This window comes from Ranitomeya imitator, chromosome 9 (genome assembly GCF_032444005.1).
Source record: "Ranitomeya imitator isolate aRanImi1 chromosome 9, aRanImi1.pri, whole genome shotgun sequence".
NCBI lineage: Eukaryota > Metazoa > Chordata > Amphibia > Anura > Dendrobatidae > Ranitomeya > Ranitomeya imitator.
In genome coordinates, this window is record NC_091290.1 from 18,863,942 (window position 1) to 18,880,905 (window position 16,964).

A 16,964-nucleotide genomic window follows, 5' to 3' on the forward strand; every position below is an offset into this window, starting at 1 on the left:
GTTCCAGTAGTTTTGAGGCATAAGGAAGAAGAGATATCAGGCGATAGCTAGACACAGAGGATCGGTTGAGGGAGGGCTTTTTGAGGATGGGTGTGATCTTGGCATGTTTTAAAGGGACTCTGTCACCTGAATTTGGCGGGACTGGTTTTGGGTCATATGGGCGGAGTTTTCGTGTGTTTGATTCACCCTTTCCTTACCCGCTGGCTGCATACTGGCTGCAATATTGGATTGAAGTTCATTCTCTGTCCTCCATAGTACACGCCTGCGCAAAGCAATCTTGCCTTGTGCAGGCGTGTACTATGGAGGACAGAGAATGAATTTCAATCCAATATTGCAGCCAGCATGCAGCCAGCGGGTAAGGAAAGGGTGAATCAAACACCCGAAAACTCCGCCCATATGACCCAAAACCAGTCCCGCCAAATTCAGGTGACAGGTTCCCTTTAAGGCTGAGGGGAAGACACCTGTTGTGAGACATTGAAGAGGTGTGTTAGGGTTGGGATAAAGACCGTGGCAAGGTTAGGGATGAGGTGGGATGGGAGTGGGTCAAGCGTGCAGGTGGTGAGGTGTGATCTTGACAGGAGGGTAGAGAGCTGATCTTCTGCAATGGTGGAGAAGCTGATTTTAGAGGAACAGGGTTGAGCAGCTAAGAGGGGCGTTGGGCGCCGTGGGCCAAAGCTTTCTCTGATCATATCAATCTCCTGTTTAAAGAAGGAGGTAAAGTCTTCAGCAGAAATGAGAGGAGAGGGAGGGGTCCAGGGGGACGGAGTAGAGAATTGAAAGTGTTGAAAAGCTGTTTAGGGTTGTGAGACAGGGAGGAGATGAGAAGTTTGTTTTGTGGCAGTGAGCGTGGACTTGAAGCTGGCGAGGGACTGCTTGTATGCAGTGAAGTGGTCGGCGGAGCAGGATTGCTTCCATCTCCGCTCAGCGATCCTGGAGGTCCGTCTCAGTTCTTTGGTCAGGCTGGTCAGCCAGGGCTGCCTGTTGATTGAACGAGTTTTGCTATGCATGAGCGGGGCGGCCAAATCGAGTGTTGCTGTTATTGTGGTGTTATAAAAAGTGGCAGCAGCATCTGTGTCATGAAGGAAGGCTATGTTTGTAAGAGGGAGAAGGGACTCAGAGAGTGATTGTAAGTTGAGGTGTTTAAGATTTCCGCGAGGGTGAGTGAGTCTGTGGAGCAGGGGTTGCACACTAGGAGAGGAGAGGGAAGAGCATGTCAGTAGGTTGTGGTCAGACAGGGGGAGGGGTGGGATAGTGAGATTAGTAAGGGAGCAAAGGCGGGTGAAGATGAGGTCCAACGTGTGACCATCTTTGTGAGTGGCCTCAGAGGGCCATTGAGTGAGGCCGAAGGAGGCAGTGAGCGATAAAAATTGAGGCAGCTGAGGTGGAAGTGTCAGTGGGGATATTGAAGTCACCCATGATGATAGTGGGGGTGTCAGCAGAGAGGAAATGAAGTAGCCAGGTGGTGAAGTGGTCGAGAAAGGTGGAGATGGTTAGTTCTGGGGGGCGGTAGATGACAGCCAGCTGGAGGTTGGAGGAGGAATAGATGAGGACGGAGTGCACCTCAAACGAGGGAAGAGTAATGGAGGGTGGCAGCCGGATTGGAGTAAAGGAGCAGGTGTCAGGAACAAGCCAACCCCTCCACCACGTTTGTTGCTGGGGCGAGGGGTGTGAGAGGTGGAATCCACCATAGGAGAGCGCAGCTGGAGAGGCTGAGTCAGAGGGGGTAAGCCAGGTTTCAGTGATGCCAAGGAAGGAAAGTTTGTTGTGATGAAGAGGTCATGGATAAATGGCAGCTTGTTGCAGACAGAGCGTGCATTCCATAGTGCTTTGTGACTGCATTCCCTGTAGAGGGGACTTCGGACCCCCTCTTGGACTTCTACTGGCACAAGGTCCTGGATATAACTGTTACCTCAGCTCCCCCAGTAGAGTGGACTTCAGACCCCCTAGGCACAAGGTCCTGGATGTAACTGCTACTTCAGCTCCCCCTGTAGACCGGACTTCGGACCCCCTTTTGGACTTCAGCTGATACAAGGTCCTGGATGTAACTGCTTTCTCAGCTTCCCCTGTAGAGTGGACTTCGGACCCCTTAGGCACAAGGTCCTGAATGTAACTGCTACTTCAGCTCCCCCTGTATACCTGACTTCGGATCCCCTCTTGGATTTCTGACACAAGGTCCTGGATGTAACTGCTTCCTAAGCTTCCTCTGTAGAGCGGACTTCGAACCCCCTAGGCATAATGTCCTGGATGTAACTACTACCTCAGCTCCCCCTGTAGAACAGACTTCGGACCGCCAAGGCACAAGGTCCTGGATGTAACTGCTACCTCAGCTCCTCCTGTAGAACTGACTTCAGACCCCCTAGGCACAAGGTTCTGGATGTAACTGCTATATCAGCTCCTTCTGTAGAGCGGACTTCGGACCCCCTCTTGGACTTCTCCTCACACAAGGTCCTGGATGTACCTGCTACTTCAGCTCCCCCTGTAGACCTGACTTCGGATCCCCTCTTGGACTTCTGACACAAGGTCCTGGATGTAACTGCTTCCTAAGCTTCCCCTGTAGAGCGGACTTCGGACCCCTAGGTACAATGTCCTGGATGTAACTGCTACCTCAGCTCCCCCTGTAGAGTGGACTTTGGACCCCCTCTTGGACTTCTCCTGACACAAGGTCTTGGATGTAACTGCTACTTCAGCTCCCCCTGTAGAACAGACTTCGGACCGCTTAGGCACAAGGTTCTGGATGTAACTGCTACCTCAGCTCCTCCTGTAGAGCGGACTTCGGACCCCCTAGGCACAAGGTTCTGGGTGTAACTGCTACCTCAGCTCCCTGTGTAGAGCGGACTTCATATCACCTCTAGGACTTCTCCACACGAGGTCCTGGATGTAACTGCTACCTCAGCTCCCCCTGTAGAACAGACTTCAGACCCCCTAGGCACAAAGTTCTGGATGTAACTGCTATATCAGCTCCCCCTGTAGAGTGGACTTCGGACCCCCTCTTGGACTTCTCCTGACACAAGGTCCTGGATGTACCTGCTACCTCAGCTCCTACTGTAGACTGGACTTCGGACCCCCTCTTGGACTTCTCCTGACACAAGGTCCTGGATGTACCTGCTACCTCAGCTCCTCCTGTAGACTGGACTTCGGACCCCCTCTTGGACTTCTCCTGACACAAGGTCTTGGATGTAACTGCTTCCCCAGCTTCCCCTGTAGAGCGGATTTTGGACCCCTTCTTGGACTTCTCCTGATACAAGGTCCTGGATGTAACTGCTTCCTCAGCTTCCCCTGTAGAGCGGACTTCGGACCCCCTAGGCACAAGGTCCTGGATGTAACTGCTACTTCCGCTCCCCCTGTAGACTGGACTTCGGACCCCCTCTTGGACTTCTCCTGACACAAGGTCCTGGATGTAACTGCTACCTCAGCTTCCTCTGTAGAGCAGACTTCGGACTCCTCTAGGTCCCTTTGATGTACATAGGCTGCCACAATAGCTGCTCCCATTCCACCTCCTGTAATGAAGGCCACATTAGTTGCCAGCTTTCCCAGACACAGATATAACTAAATAACAGGTAAAACTAAATTTTAAAGGAGAAAATGCCCTTTTTTTATCTTTTTTCTGATCCTAGCAGGAATTTAAAGGGGGAATTACAAACTAATAATACGCACTTCTTCTTCAAAACTCACCCAGGGATATCCTATGAGATTAGTGGCAGCAGGGGCGCTCACACATCCATCTGCCCCTATGGAGGTTAAACAAGTAAAGATGATTAAAAAAAAAAAATCTAACATAAATGGGTTTGTGGAGACATCTCCTCTACAGACACCATCCTGTGCTCCTGCCGCACTCTCTCCCGGCAGGGAAACCTGATCTTCTCCATTTGGATCTGTTTTATGCGAATTGCTCCAAGCTGTTTTTGTTCAACAATCTCTGAATTTTAGGTGAAGGCCCCAAGAAGGCAGCGCAGGTCAGAGCTCTGTGACGAAGAAACTTGGCCACTTGTTCTTCTTGGGAAGGTAGGCTGACGCATCCCATTCTTGGTTATGTTGGGTGGGGGGAAAGGGGGCAATCCTGCTGGCGAGAGAAATAAGAATCTGACTTCTGGAGCACAGATATATTTCATCACATCTCTGAATGGAATGAGTTCTTTTCCTGGTGCATAAGGTGATATCTCTATCTATTGTCTATCACAGATAAAAGATAAATATTAGATATATGATGATAAATAGATGATAGATATATCTACCTCATATCTATTATCTATCATCTATCTATCATCTATCTCTTTATCTATTATCTATTATCTATCTATATATTATCTCTATCTATTATCTATCTATCTATTATCTATCCATCTCTAGTTGTCTATTTAAGTGTTTGTCTATTGATCTCTCATACATATGTGTCACTAATCTCTAATCCTTCTCATATATATATATATATATCTTTCTACATATCTCCTCTATTTATCTATGTTATCTATAGGTGACGGTCACATGGATGCGAAATCATTGTTTCATTGAAAATACACAAAAAATAAGTGTTTTAATTATTCATGTTATCCTTTATTAAGGTCACTATTTAATAAAATTATGTTTTTTACTTTTTAATATGTCATTGATACATGCTGAAAATACAATCTATCCATTTGTCGATTTCATATCTATTTACCTACTTACCTTCTTACCTATCTATAAATGTCGGTCTATGATTATGTACTTTGAATCTGTTTTTGTTTTTTTTTTTTAGCCTGCCCGACTAACTTTTAAGTTTAGAATCTTCATTCTTCTTCTTGCCATATCATATTGCCATTTCATTACGTTGAAAACCATTCTAAGGCAGTACAATTTTTGCGTTCTTGCTTTACTCTTTTCTTAGTGATCCTTTTATTCTTTTCTCCTAACCATTTTACCCCGTGAAGAAATCGTTCGACTTGTGTTGCGTTACTCCTTTAATTTTGCGATATTCACATTTAAACAAACCAGTAAATAATTATCTAGAAACCATATAAAACTGCAAAACTAAATACAAACTTCTAGTCAATTTGGACAAATTTTATTTTTTTAATGTGATCAAAGCAATAAATAATTGAAAAGTTAACATAAACAACAGTTAGTTCTATGACTTAGTGCCTTTAATTGTCTTCAAGGCAAAACATACGCAAAAAAATAAACTTTTTGTAATTTTATTTCTCATGAAACATTTATTTAATCCATGTGATCATTTTTGATCATTTGCACTTTCCTAATTAGTCGGATATCGTCAAAAATTCTTGGTGTAAAAATTCAAAGAAAACTGTCAATTTTGTTCCAGTTTATTTGGATTATTTTTTTTACAGTTTGTTTTTTATAATTCCTAAGAAAACTTTATATTTAAAAAAAAAAAAATTAACAATAATAGGTCAATGCATAACAATCAAGAACGTTTTTATGTTATAAAGGTTTATCAAAGTGAGACATTTTGATTATTGAAAAAAAAATATACATTTTATTTTTATCTTGTTATAGTTAGAGATGAGGGAACCTGAACGTAAAAGTGAGAGAGAATTTTTTTTTTTTTTTTTTTTAGCTCCAAAGTGCGAGTCACCATTGTTTTCAATGGGGTTGTTGTTCAAGTTCGGGTCAACTTCTGGTACCAGAACTGAACTTTGGACTAAAGTTCTGGTTGTGTACCAGAACCCAAACTTCCATGGCTTTGCTCATGATGCTGGCCTCTGATTGGCCGTCAGCGTGTATTGCAATGCTGGGCCGCAATACACTTCAGCAGCATGTGCATCTGAGAACGCACATCCAGTTGAAATTTGCGCTAGCGTCGGTGGGTCCCTAACCTGAACTTGCCCAATCGCAACCTCTGCGACCGTGATCGTTACTCCCCCCTGCCTAACAGTTCTTTGCAAAATTCCAATTTTCAGCCCTTAGACCAGTATCTGGTGGGCAGGTGGAATATGACTTGTGACTCAATCTTCTGTTCTTTTCACTAGATCAGACCCCATTGAACCTTGTGGGAGAAGATAATGTCATTTTTTTACCATCCTTTTTCCCTGCAGGACAACCTTGGTAGTAGAAGTTATCCTTACCGGCCAAACCTTCAAGATTCTGGCGAGTCAAAGGTTTAATGCAACTGGTTTATTGTAAAAGATCAAGTACAAATGATAATCGGCTAGATCCATTGACACCCGAGCTTTAACTGCCTGGCTGATATCTGGAGATGTTGCTTCAGTGTTGATACATAATCTTCTTTTCTCATGATGCTATCTATTTTGTGAAGTGCACCAGTCCCTCCTGCAGCAAAAAACACCACAACATGATGCTGCCTCCCCCATGTTTCACAGTTGGGGTGGTGTTCTTAGGCTTCCAAGCTTCTCCCTTTTTCTGTCAAATGTAACGATAGTCATTATGCCCAAAAAGTTCAATTTTAGTTTCATGAGACCACAGTACTTGTCTCCAAAAACTAAGGTCTTTGTTCCTGTGTGCATTTGCAAACATGTATCTCTCTTTTTTGTTTCTTTTGGAGTAGTGGCCTCTTTCTGGCAGAGCGACATTTCAGCCCATGTTGATACAGTACTCATTTCACTGTGGATAATGACAAAATCCTACCAGCTTCCGCCATCATCTTCACAAAGTCTTTTGCTCTTGTCCTTGGGTTGATATGCACATGTCAGACCAAAGCATGTTCATATCTGGGACACAGAACCTGTCTCCTTCCTGAGAGGTATGATGGCTGGACATTCCCATCTTGTTTTTACTTGCATGTAATTGTTTGTACAGATGAACGAGGTATCTTGAAATTGTACCCAAGGATGAGCCAAACTTTTGCAAGTCCACAAATCTCTTCCTGACATCTTGGCTGATTTCTTTAGACTTTCCCATGATGCTACACAAAGAAGCAGTGTGTTTTCAGGTGTGCATTTAAAATACATCTGGAACGCCTGCTAGGGCCGTGGGGTACTTGGAACCGGGTCTGACGGTTCTTAAGGGGGTGGTCACGGCAGCAGTGACCCGCTCCGTGGCCCTGGGCGTCCAATAAAAATGAGAATGAAGGGGGAATAAAGTCTATAGGGAGTTAATTCATGACGCCACCTGTGGTGTTCGGCAATGGATGGCAGATGCTGCTTAAGGGGACCTCTGGGGCCGATGGTGATGCAGTTGCAATGGTTCTGCTCCCCACAGATGGAGCGATGGAGCAGGGCCCCAGGGCTACTGGTATAGTTGGTAAAAGATTGTATATGATGGGATGAAGGACTGACGGTGCAGGGAATGACTGAAGGACACGAGGATTGCAGTTTCCTTTACCTTTACTTATCAGTTGCAGATGCAGTCCGGGGCAAGGATAACAGATAATGGGGTCCGGGCAGCCTGGAGGCAACTTGGGATCTTCCTAGCCAGGTGGGTTTGAAGGCCTTCCTTCTGTGATATACTCTAGGTCCTTGCTGCTTTAAGCTCTGCACAGTCCCGCTCCTGTGTGTTGCTTCTAACCTGTATGGTAGGCAGCGTGAGCCTATTATGGGCACTACCTTTTCACTGGCAGCCCCAGCTCTTGGTCTACTGCGGTGCTTCCAGGCATTCAATGTGGCCAGGGAGCTTGCAGTTCCCTGCACTCCAGATTCGGCTGTTGGGGCGTACAGCACCTACACAGCCAAGGACTCGACTCTGGCATCCTCTTTGTCAGCGCTCTCTTCTGGGATGAGCCTGACTACAGCTCCACTATATAAAGTGAATAAAAAGAAGAGGCAAAGCCTCAGCCAGCTCACCGATTCGCTTCACAGGTGCACGGAACTCGTTCTGACCAAACGTGTCTTCAATCCAGAGTATGAAAAAAAAGATTAAAAAAATTTGTAGTTCCAGCTCCTTTAAAAATTTCCAATTCTTTATTAATCCATTAAAAATGCAAAGTCCTTGTACAGCGTGGATGTGGATACAAATAAACAAGCAACGCGTTTCGATCAGATATGATCTTTTTCACAGCTTGAACTCACCCTCATCTGTGAGTCTTTTTATATAGTGTTACTTCTGTTCTTACATGGTTAATTAATCCACCTGGTAATGAATACTAGATCCGCCCCCATTAGATTTCATTGGGCATTTCTAAAGCACTTATACTGCACACTATTAAAAATATACATGCACAACACAGTACACAAACATAGTGATAAAAATTTACAAATAGTGGTACATCAGTTCACTTTTCCTATTTAAGCCTTTCGGATGTCTCGTATGCAAGTTATAGATCCAGTAAGCTTCTTTCGTCAGAAGACGCCTTTTTATGTCACCTCAGCGCACCGGTTCTATTCCCTGCACCTTCATTGCGGACAAATTTGAAATGTTGTAAAATGTTTGGCTAAAATTGAGATATTTCTGTTGCTATTACTGCCTTTTAAGGTGTCTCTTATATGTTCAGCTCCACTCCCCAGGTTCTCCTCAACTTCTTTTCTCTCTCTCTCTCCTCTCAGACTAGACTCTCACTGACTAACTCTGCCTTCAGGCCAGTACTTATAGGGAAGCTCCCCTGAAATCAGGTGTTAGAGCTCCCTCTTCTGGTCTGGAGTAGGAAAGTGTTGGATGCAGGTGTTACCTGGTAAGGGGACCCCTCTTTGCTTCAAGGCATCACATCACCCCCTATGAGGGAGGCAATGACACTGTGGCAACCGGACTCCTGGGGTGCCACACATCCACAGGTATGTCTCTAATTAACTCAGATGTTGCCAAAAAAACTATCCGAAGCTTCCAAACACATGACATCATCATATAGGCAGTCCAAAATTGTTTAAAGGCATAGTATTATTAGTGTAAGTAAATTTTTGACTTTGCAGTAAGTAATGCAAATGCCTTGAAGCATTCTCTCTCTCATTATTATGGTATTTGGCAAATATTAATAATTATGGTAATCCTAATTGACCTAAAATGGGAAAGGTTTATTCTGATATCATGTCAGATATTGAGAAAAACATTCAGATGTGTCTTTTCAGACAGTGTATGGAAACTTCTGGTTTCAACTTTTTGTTTGTGTGTATGTATGTACAGTATGTATGTGTGGGTGTGTGTGTGTATATATATATATATATATATATATATATATATATATATATATATATATATATATATATATATATATATATATATATATATATATATATATATATATATATATATAAGCTATTGAACCCGTTCTACGCCCGGGTGGCGAGCATTTATATTGGTATATGGTCTCCATCCTGGTATGTGCTGCTCCATCCTGCGCCCCCATCCTGTCATGTGCTGCTCCCATCCTGCGCCCCCGTTCTGTCATGTGCTGCTCCCATCCTGCGTCCCCGTTCTGTCATGTGCTGCTCCCATCCTGCGCCTCCATTCTGTCATTTGCTGCTCCCATCCTGCGCCCGTTCTGTCATTTGCTGCTCCCATCCTGCGTCCCCGTTCTGTCATTTGCTGCTGCCATCCTGCGCCCGTTCTGTCATGTGCTGCTGCCATCCTGCGCCCGTTCTGTCATGTGCTGCTGCCATCCTGCGCCCGTTCTGTCATGTGCTGCTGCCATCCTGCGCCCGTTCTGTCATGTGTTGCGGCCATCCTGCGCCCGTTCTGTCATGTGCTGCTGCCATCCTGCGCCCGTTCTGTCATGTGCTGCGGCCATCCTGCGCCCGTTCTGTCATGTGCTGCGGCCATCCTGCGCCCGTTCTGTCATGTGCTGCTGCCATCCTGCGCCACCATTGTATTATATGCCCCCCGCTCCAGTGTGTATGCCCCCGAATGCTGCTGCCATATAAAAAAAAAAATATATATACCATACTCACCTATCGTCCGGCTCCACTGCAGGTATGTCTTCAAGAAAATGGCGCCGGAAAGCGGGGACTGCGCAGGCGCCGATTCCGGCAGCAGGAATCGGCGCCGATTCCGGCAGCAGGAATCGGCGCCTGCGCAGTCCGCGCTTTCCGGCGCCATTTTCTTGAAGACACACCTGCAGTGGAGCCGGAGTGTGTCTTCAAGAAAATGGCGCCGGAAAGCGCGGACTGCGCAGGCGCCGATTCCGGCAGCAGGAATCGGCGCCTGCGCAGTCCGCGCCCTCCGGAGCCGGGAGCAGAGGAGCCGGGAGACGGAGCCGCAAGCAGCGCTGGAACCGGGAAAGGTGAGTATACTTACCCTCCCTCCTGGCGGTCCCTGACTCTCCGGTGGAGATCGCGGTATGCGTTCAGTGCTTACGCATACCGCGATCTCCCGGGAGCGTCGCTCTGTGAGGCCCAGACTGCGCCGGCGCTTGCGCAGTCTATAGAGGCTTCGGACAGAGTGACGCTCCCAGCGTTATATTATTATATATATACACAGTACAGACCAAAAGTTTGGACACACCTTCTCATTTAAAGATTTTTCTGTATTTTCATGACTATGAACATTGTAAATTCACACTGAAGGCATAAAAACTATGAATTAAAAACAGAACCTAGAATAGAAGACATATTTTCAGTTGTTTCACACTTTTTTGTTAAGTATATAATTCCACATGTGTTAATTCATAGTTTTTATGCCTTCAGTGTGAATTTACAATTTTCATAGACATGAAAATACGGAAAAATCTTTAAATGAGAAGGTGTGTCCAAACTTTTGGTCTGTACTATATATATATTGCTCAAAAATAAAGGGAACACTTAAACAACAGAATATAGCTCCAAATAAATCAAATTTCTGTGAAATCAAACTGTTCACTTAGGAAAAAGCACTCTTTGACAATCAATTTCACATGCTGTTGTGCAAGTGGAATAGACAACAGATGGAAATTGTTGACAATTATCAAGACACTCAATAAAGGAGTGGTTCTGCAGGTGGGGACCACAGATCACATCTCAGTACCAATGCTTTCTGGCTGATGCTTTGGTCACTTTTGAATGTTGGCTGTGCTTTGACACTCGTGGTAGCATGAGACGGACTCTACAACCCACACAAGTGGCTCAGGTAGTGCAGCTCATCCAGGATGGCACATCAATGCAAGCTGTGGCAAGAAGGTTTGCTGTGTCTGTCAGCGTAGTGTCCAGAGCCTGGAGGTGCTACCAGAAGACAGGCAAATACACCAGGAGACATGGAGGGGGCCATAGGAGGGCAACAACCCAGCAGCAGGACGGCTAACTCCGCCTTTGTGCAAGGAGGAACAGGAGGAGCACTGCCAGAGCCCTGCAAAATGACCTCCAGGAGGCCACAAATGTGCATGTGTCTGCACAAACAGTTAGAAACCGACTCCATGAGGATGGTCTGAGTGCCCGACGTCCACAGATGGGGGTTGTGCTCACAGCCCAACACCGTGCAGAACGCTTGGCATTTGCCACAGAACACCAGAATTGGCAAATTCGCCACTTGCGCCCTGTGTTCTTCACAGATGAAAGCAGCTTCACACTGAACACATGTGACAGACGTGACAGAGTCTGGAGACGCCTTGGAGAGCGATCTGTTGCCTGCAACATCGTTCAGCATGACCGATTTAGCTGTAGGTCAGTAATGGTGTGGGGTGGAATTTCTTTGGAGGGCCACACAGCCCTCCATGTGCTCGCCAGAGGTAGCCTGACTGCCACTGGGCACCGAGATGAGATCCTCAGACCCCTTGTGAGACCATATGCTGGTGCGGCTGGCCCTGGGTTCCTCCTAATGCAGGACAATGCCAGACCTCATGTGGCTGGAGTGTGTCAGCAGTTCCTGCAAGATGAAGGCATTGAAGCTATGGACTGACCCCCTTTCCCCAGACCTGAATCCGATTGAACACATCTAGGCCATCATGTCTATCACCATCCACGAACGTCACGTTGCATCACAGACTGTCCAGGAGTTGGTGGATGCTTTAGTCCAGGTTTGGGAGGAGATCGCTCAGGAGACCATCCACCACCTCATCAGGAGCATGCCCAGGTGTTGTAAGGAGGTCATACAGGCACGTGGAGGCCACACACACTACTGAGCATCATTTCCTTGTCTTGAGGCATTTCCACTGAAGTTGGATCAGCCTGTAACTTCATTTTCCACTTTGATTTTGATCATCATTGCAACTCCGGCCTCCGTTGGATATTAGTTGTGATTTACGTTGATCATTTTTAGGTTTTATTGTTCTCAACACATTCCACTATGTAAAGAATAAAGATTTCCAACTGGAATATTTCATTCTGTGATATCTAGGATGTGGGATTTTAGTGTTCCCTCCATTTTGTTTGAGCAATATATATATTGGGTACGGAAAGTATTCAGACCCCTTTTAAATTTTTCACTCTGCTTCATTGCAGTGTGTGTGTATGTATATGTGTATATATATATATATATGTATATGTGTATATATATATATATATATATATATATGTATATGTGTATATATATATATATATATATATATATATATATATATATATATATATATATTAATATATATATATTATATTTAAGTTTCCCAATGAGCGTGTGCTGGGTCAACTAATTTTTCCAGGTTCCATATCAGCCCCGTTACACAGGATTTGTATTAACTGGTGGCAAAAGCTATTTAACATCGACAAACGTTTTGAATCTCAAGTCTTGTTCTACAAAACCTGGAAATCTGCAAACTTCTTCCTGAAGCCCATAAATTCATAAAGACCTAATCCATAGCAGCGGCATGTCACACCTCTTAGCCATCAGAAGGAGAGGTTAATTAGGAGGGTTAAGGAAGCCATTGCCCTGATTTATGGGCCTGCTGGGGACTTCTTCTATAGTTATTACTACTTAGTAAGTCCTTTCCCTATAGAATTCGGCTTTAATGATGGATCGGCCAGATCTGCTGCATCAAAAGAGGGTGAAAGTAGACCAAAGGAGACGGTGACATTGGAGGGAGCAGCAGATCAAGCCCCAAAATCCAACATTTTTATCAAAGATTTTCTTGAACTGTTCTTTGGCCTCGTCATCTCTAATTCATGAACCCTTCTCAGCCACATGAGAAAATCGAGGTGCCACTGGTGAGAAGTCTGGGCGTTTTGTCTCGGAGTGATTTGCTGGTGTGCTTTTCTAGGGGTTCCCAAATCTTCGTAGATAACTGTTAGGAAACTAGTTGCTTTCATACAATTATTGCCCGCTTTCAGAAAATTCTGGTCCCCTGGCTCAGTTTGCTATAGAAAAACAAACAAACTAGCCTTTGTCCAGAAAAAAGAGAAAAGTAATACCCGCACTGCTGCCTTCCGCAATCATCTTTCAGCGTACCTAATAATGCTGCTCCAGTACCAATACCAACTTCTCCACATACGGGCGCTTCAGGTGTATAACCAAAAAGTGGATATAATCCAAAAGAAAAAGAAAAAACAGTTTGCACTCACCAAGCCCGATGAAACATACTTGTCTTTATTAGGACATGTGCGATATGGACAGGGAGATCATGTAAACCACAGGATGACAGCTGTTTCGCGCATACCACGCTTCCACAGATCCCGATCGGACCATACAGTGCCTACATAATAGAGCCTGGCTGTCATCACATAGGAGAACCATACAGTACCTACATAATAGAGCCTGGCTGTCATCACATAGGAGAACCATACAGTGCCTACATAATAGAGCCTGGCTGTCATCACATAGGAGCACCATACAGTTCCTACATAATAGAGCCTGGCTGTCATCACATAGGAGAACCATACAGTGCCTACATAATAGAACCTGGCTGTCATCACATAGGAGAACCATACAGTGCCTACATAATAGAGCCTGGCTGTCATCACATAGGAGAACCATACAGTGCCTACATAATAGAACCTGGCTGTCATCACATAGGAGAACCATACAGTGCCTACATAATAGAGCCTGGCTGTCATCACATAGGAGAACCATACAGTGCCTACATAATAGAGCCTGGCTGTCATCACATAGGAGCACCATACAGTGCCTACATAATAGAGCCTGGCTGTCATCACACAGGAGAACCATACAGTGCCTACATAATAGAGCCTGGCTGTCATCACATAGGAGAACCATACAGTGCCTACATAATAGAGCCTGGCTGTCATCACATAGGAGAACCATACAGTGCCTACATAATAGAGCCTGGCTGTCATCACATAGGAGCACCATACAGTGCCTACATAATAGAGCCTGGCTGTCATCACATAGGAGCACCATACAGTGCCTACATAATAGAGCCTGGCTGTCATCACACAGGAGAACCATACAGTGCCTACATAATAGAGCCTGGCTGTCATCACACAGGAGAACCATACAGTGCCTACATAATAGAGCCTGGCTGTCATCACACAGGAGAACCATACAGTGCCTACATAATAGAGCCTGGCTGTCATCACACAGGAGAACCATACAGTGCCTACATAATAGAGCCTGGCTGTCATCACACAGGAGAACCATACAGTGCCTACATAATAGAGCCTGGCTGTCATCACACAGGAGAACCATACAGTGCCTACATAATAGAGCCTGGCTGTCATCACACAGGAGAACCATACAGTGCCTACATAATAGAGCCTGGCTGTCATCACACAGGAGAACCATACAGTGCCTACATAATAGAGCCTGGCTGTCATCACATAGGAGCACCATACAGTGCCTACATAATAGAGCCTGGCTGTCATCACATAGGAGAACCATACAGTGCCTACATAATAGAGCCTGGCTGTCATCACATAGGAGAACCATACAGTGCCTACATAATAGAGCCTGGCTGTCATCACATAGGAGCACCATACAGTACCTACATAATAGAGCCTGGCTGTCATCACATAGGAGAACCATACAGTACCTACATAATAGAGCCTGGCTGTCATCACATAGGAGCACCATACAGTGCCTACATAATAGAGCCTGGCTGTCATCACATAGGAGCACCATACAGTGCCTACATAATAGAGCCTGGCTGTCATCACACAGGAGAACCATACAGTGCCTACATAATAGAGCCTGGCTGTCATCACACAGGAGAACCATACAGTGCCTACATAATAGAGCCTGGCTGTCATCACATAGGAGAACCATACAGTGCCTACATAATAGAGCCTGGCTGTCATCACACAGGAGAACCATACAGTGCCTACATAATAGAGCCTGGCTGTCATCACACAGGAGAACCATACAGTGCCTACATAATAGAGCCTGGCTGTCATCACACAGGAGAACCATACAGTGCCTACATAATAGAGCCTGGCTGTCATCACACAGGAGAACCATACAGTGCCTACATAATAGAGCCTGGCTGTCATCACATAGGAGCACCATACAGTACCTACATAATAGAGCCTGGCTGTCATCACACAGGAGAACCATACAGTGCCTACATAATAGAGCCTGGCTGTCATCACACAGGAGAACCATACAGTGCCTACATAATAGAGCCTGGCTGTCATCACATAGGAGAACCATACAGTGCCTACATAATAGAGCCTGGCTGTCATCACACAGGAGAACCATACAGTGCCTACATAATAGAGCCTGGCTGTCATCACACAGGAGAACCATACAGTGCCTACATAATAGAGCCTGGCTGTCATCACATAGGAGAACCATACAGTGCCTACATAATAGAGCCTGGCTGTCATCACACAGGAGAACCATACAGTGCCTACATAATAGAGCCTGGCTGTCATCACATAGGAGAACCATACAGTGCCTACATAATAGAGCCTGGCTGTCATCACATAGGAGAACCATACAGTGCCTACATAATAGAACCTGGCTGTCATCACATAGGAGAACCATACAGTGCCTACATAATAGAGCCTGGCTGTCATCACATAGGAGCACCATACAGTGCCTACATAATAGAGCCTGGCTGTCATCACATAGGAGAACCATACAGTGCCTACATAATAGAGCCTGGCTGTCATCACATAGGAGAACCATACAGTGCCTACATAATAGAACCTGGCTGTCATCACACAGGAGCACCATACAGTGCCTACATAATAGAGCCTGGCTGTCATCACATAGGAGAACCATACAGTACCTACATAATAGAACCTGGCTGTCATCACACAGGAGCACCATACAGTGCCTACATAATAGAGCCTGGCTGTCATCACACAGGAGAACCATACAGTGCCTATATAATAGAGCCTGGCTGTCATAACATTGTTATTATTTATTATTATTATTATTATTATTATTATTATTATTTTATATAGCACCATTAATTCCATGGTGCTGTACATGAGAAGTGGTTACATCTAAATAAAAATATCACTTACAGTAAACAAAACTAACAATGACAGACTGGTACAGAGGGAAGAGGACCCTGCCCTTGCGGGCTTACATTCTACAGGATTATGGGGAAGGAGACAGCAGGTCGGGGGTTGCAGTAGCTCCGATGGTGTTGAGGTGGCCGTGTGATCTTTACAGGTTGTAAGCTTTCTTGAAGAGATGAGTTTTCAGGTTTCTTTTGAAGGATCCAAAAGTAGTGGATAACCGGATGTGTTGGGGCACAGAATTCCAGAGGATGGGAGATATTCCGGAGAAGTCTTGGAGGCGATTGAATGAGGAGCGAATAAGCGTGGAGGAGAGAAGGAGGTCTTGGGAGGACCGGAGATTACGTGAGGGAAGATATCGAGAGATTAGTGTGGAAATATACGGAGGAGAAAGGTTATGGATGGCTTTGTAGCTCAGTGTTAGTAATTTAAACTGGATATGTTGGGAAATTGGGAGCCAGTGAAGGGATTTGCAAAGACGGGAAGCAGGAGTGTAGTGAGGAGAGAGATTAATTAGTCGAGCAGCAGAGTTAAGGATGGACTGGAGGGGTGCGAGAGTTTTAGCTGGGAGGCCACAGAGGAGGATGTTGCAGTAGTCGAGGCTGGAGATGATTAGGGCATGCACGAGCATTTTGGCAGAGTGAGGGTTGAGGAAAGGACGGATTCTGGAAATATTTTTGAGCTGGAGGCGACAGGAGGTGGCGAGAGCTTGGATGTGCGATTTGAAGGATAGGGCAGAGTCAAGGGTTACTCCGAGGCAGCGGATTTTGGGGACAGGGGAAAGTGTGATTTCATTTATTTTGATAGATAGATCAG

The 16,964-nt window shown here is 45.3% G+C and overlaps 1 long non-coding RNA gene across 2 annotated transcripts in view; it reads right to left on the reverse strand.

Moving 5' to 3' along the window:
• Positions 1-379: 379 nt before the first annotated feature.
• The window catches only part of LOC138649681 (uncharacterized), a 36,186-nt gene continuing 19,601 nt past the window's right edge, over positions 380-16,964 (reverse strand). For both annotated transcript variants that reach the window (XR_011315342.1, XR_011315341.1), the window contains exons 2-3: positions 3,673-4,057; positions 380-3,497 (exon numbers count right to left, since the gene is read on the reverse strand). This is a non-coding gene — a long non-coding RNA (uncharacterized lncRNA). The remainder of the gene's footprint in view (positions 3,498-3,672; positions 4,058-16,964) is intronic.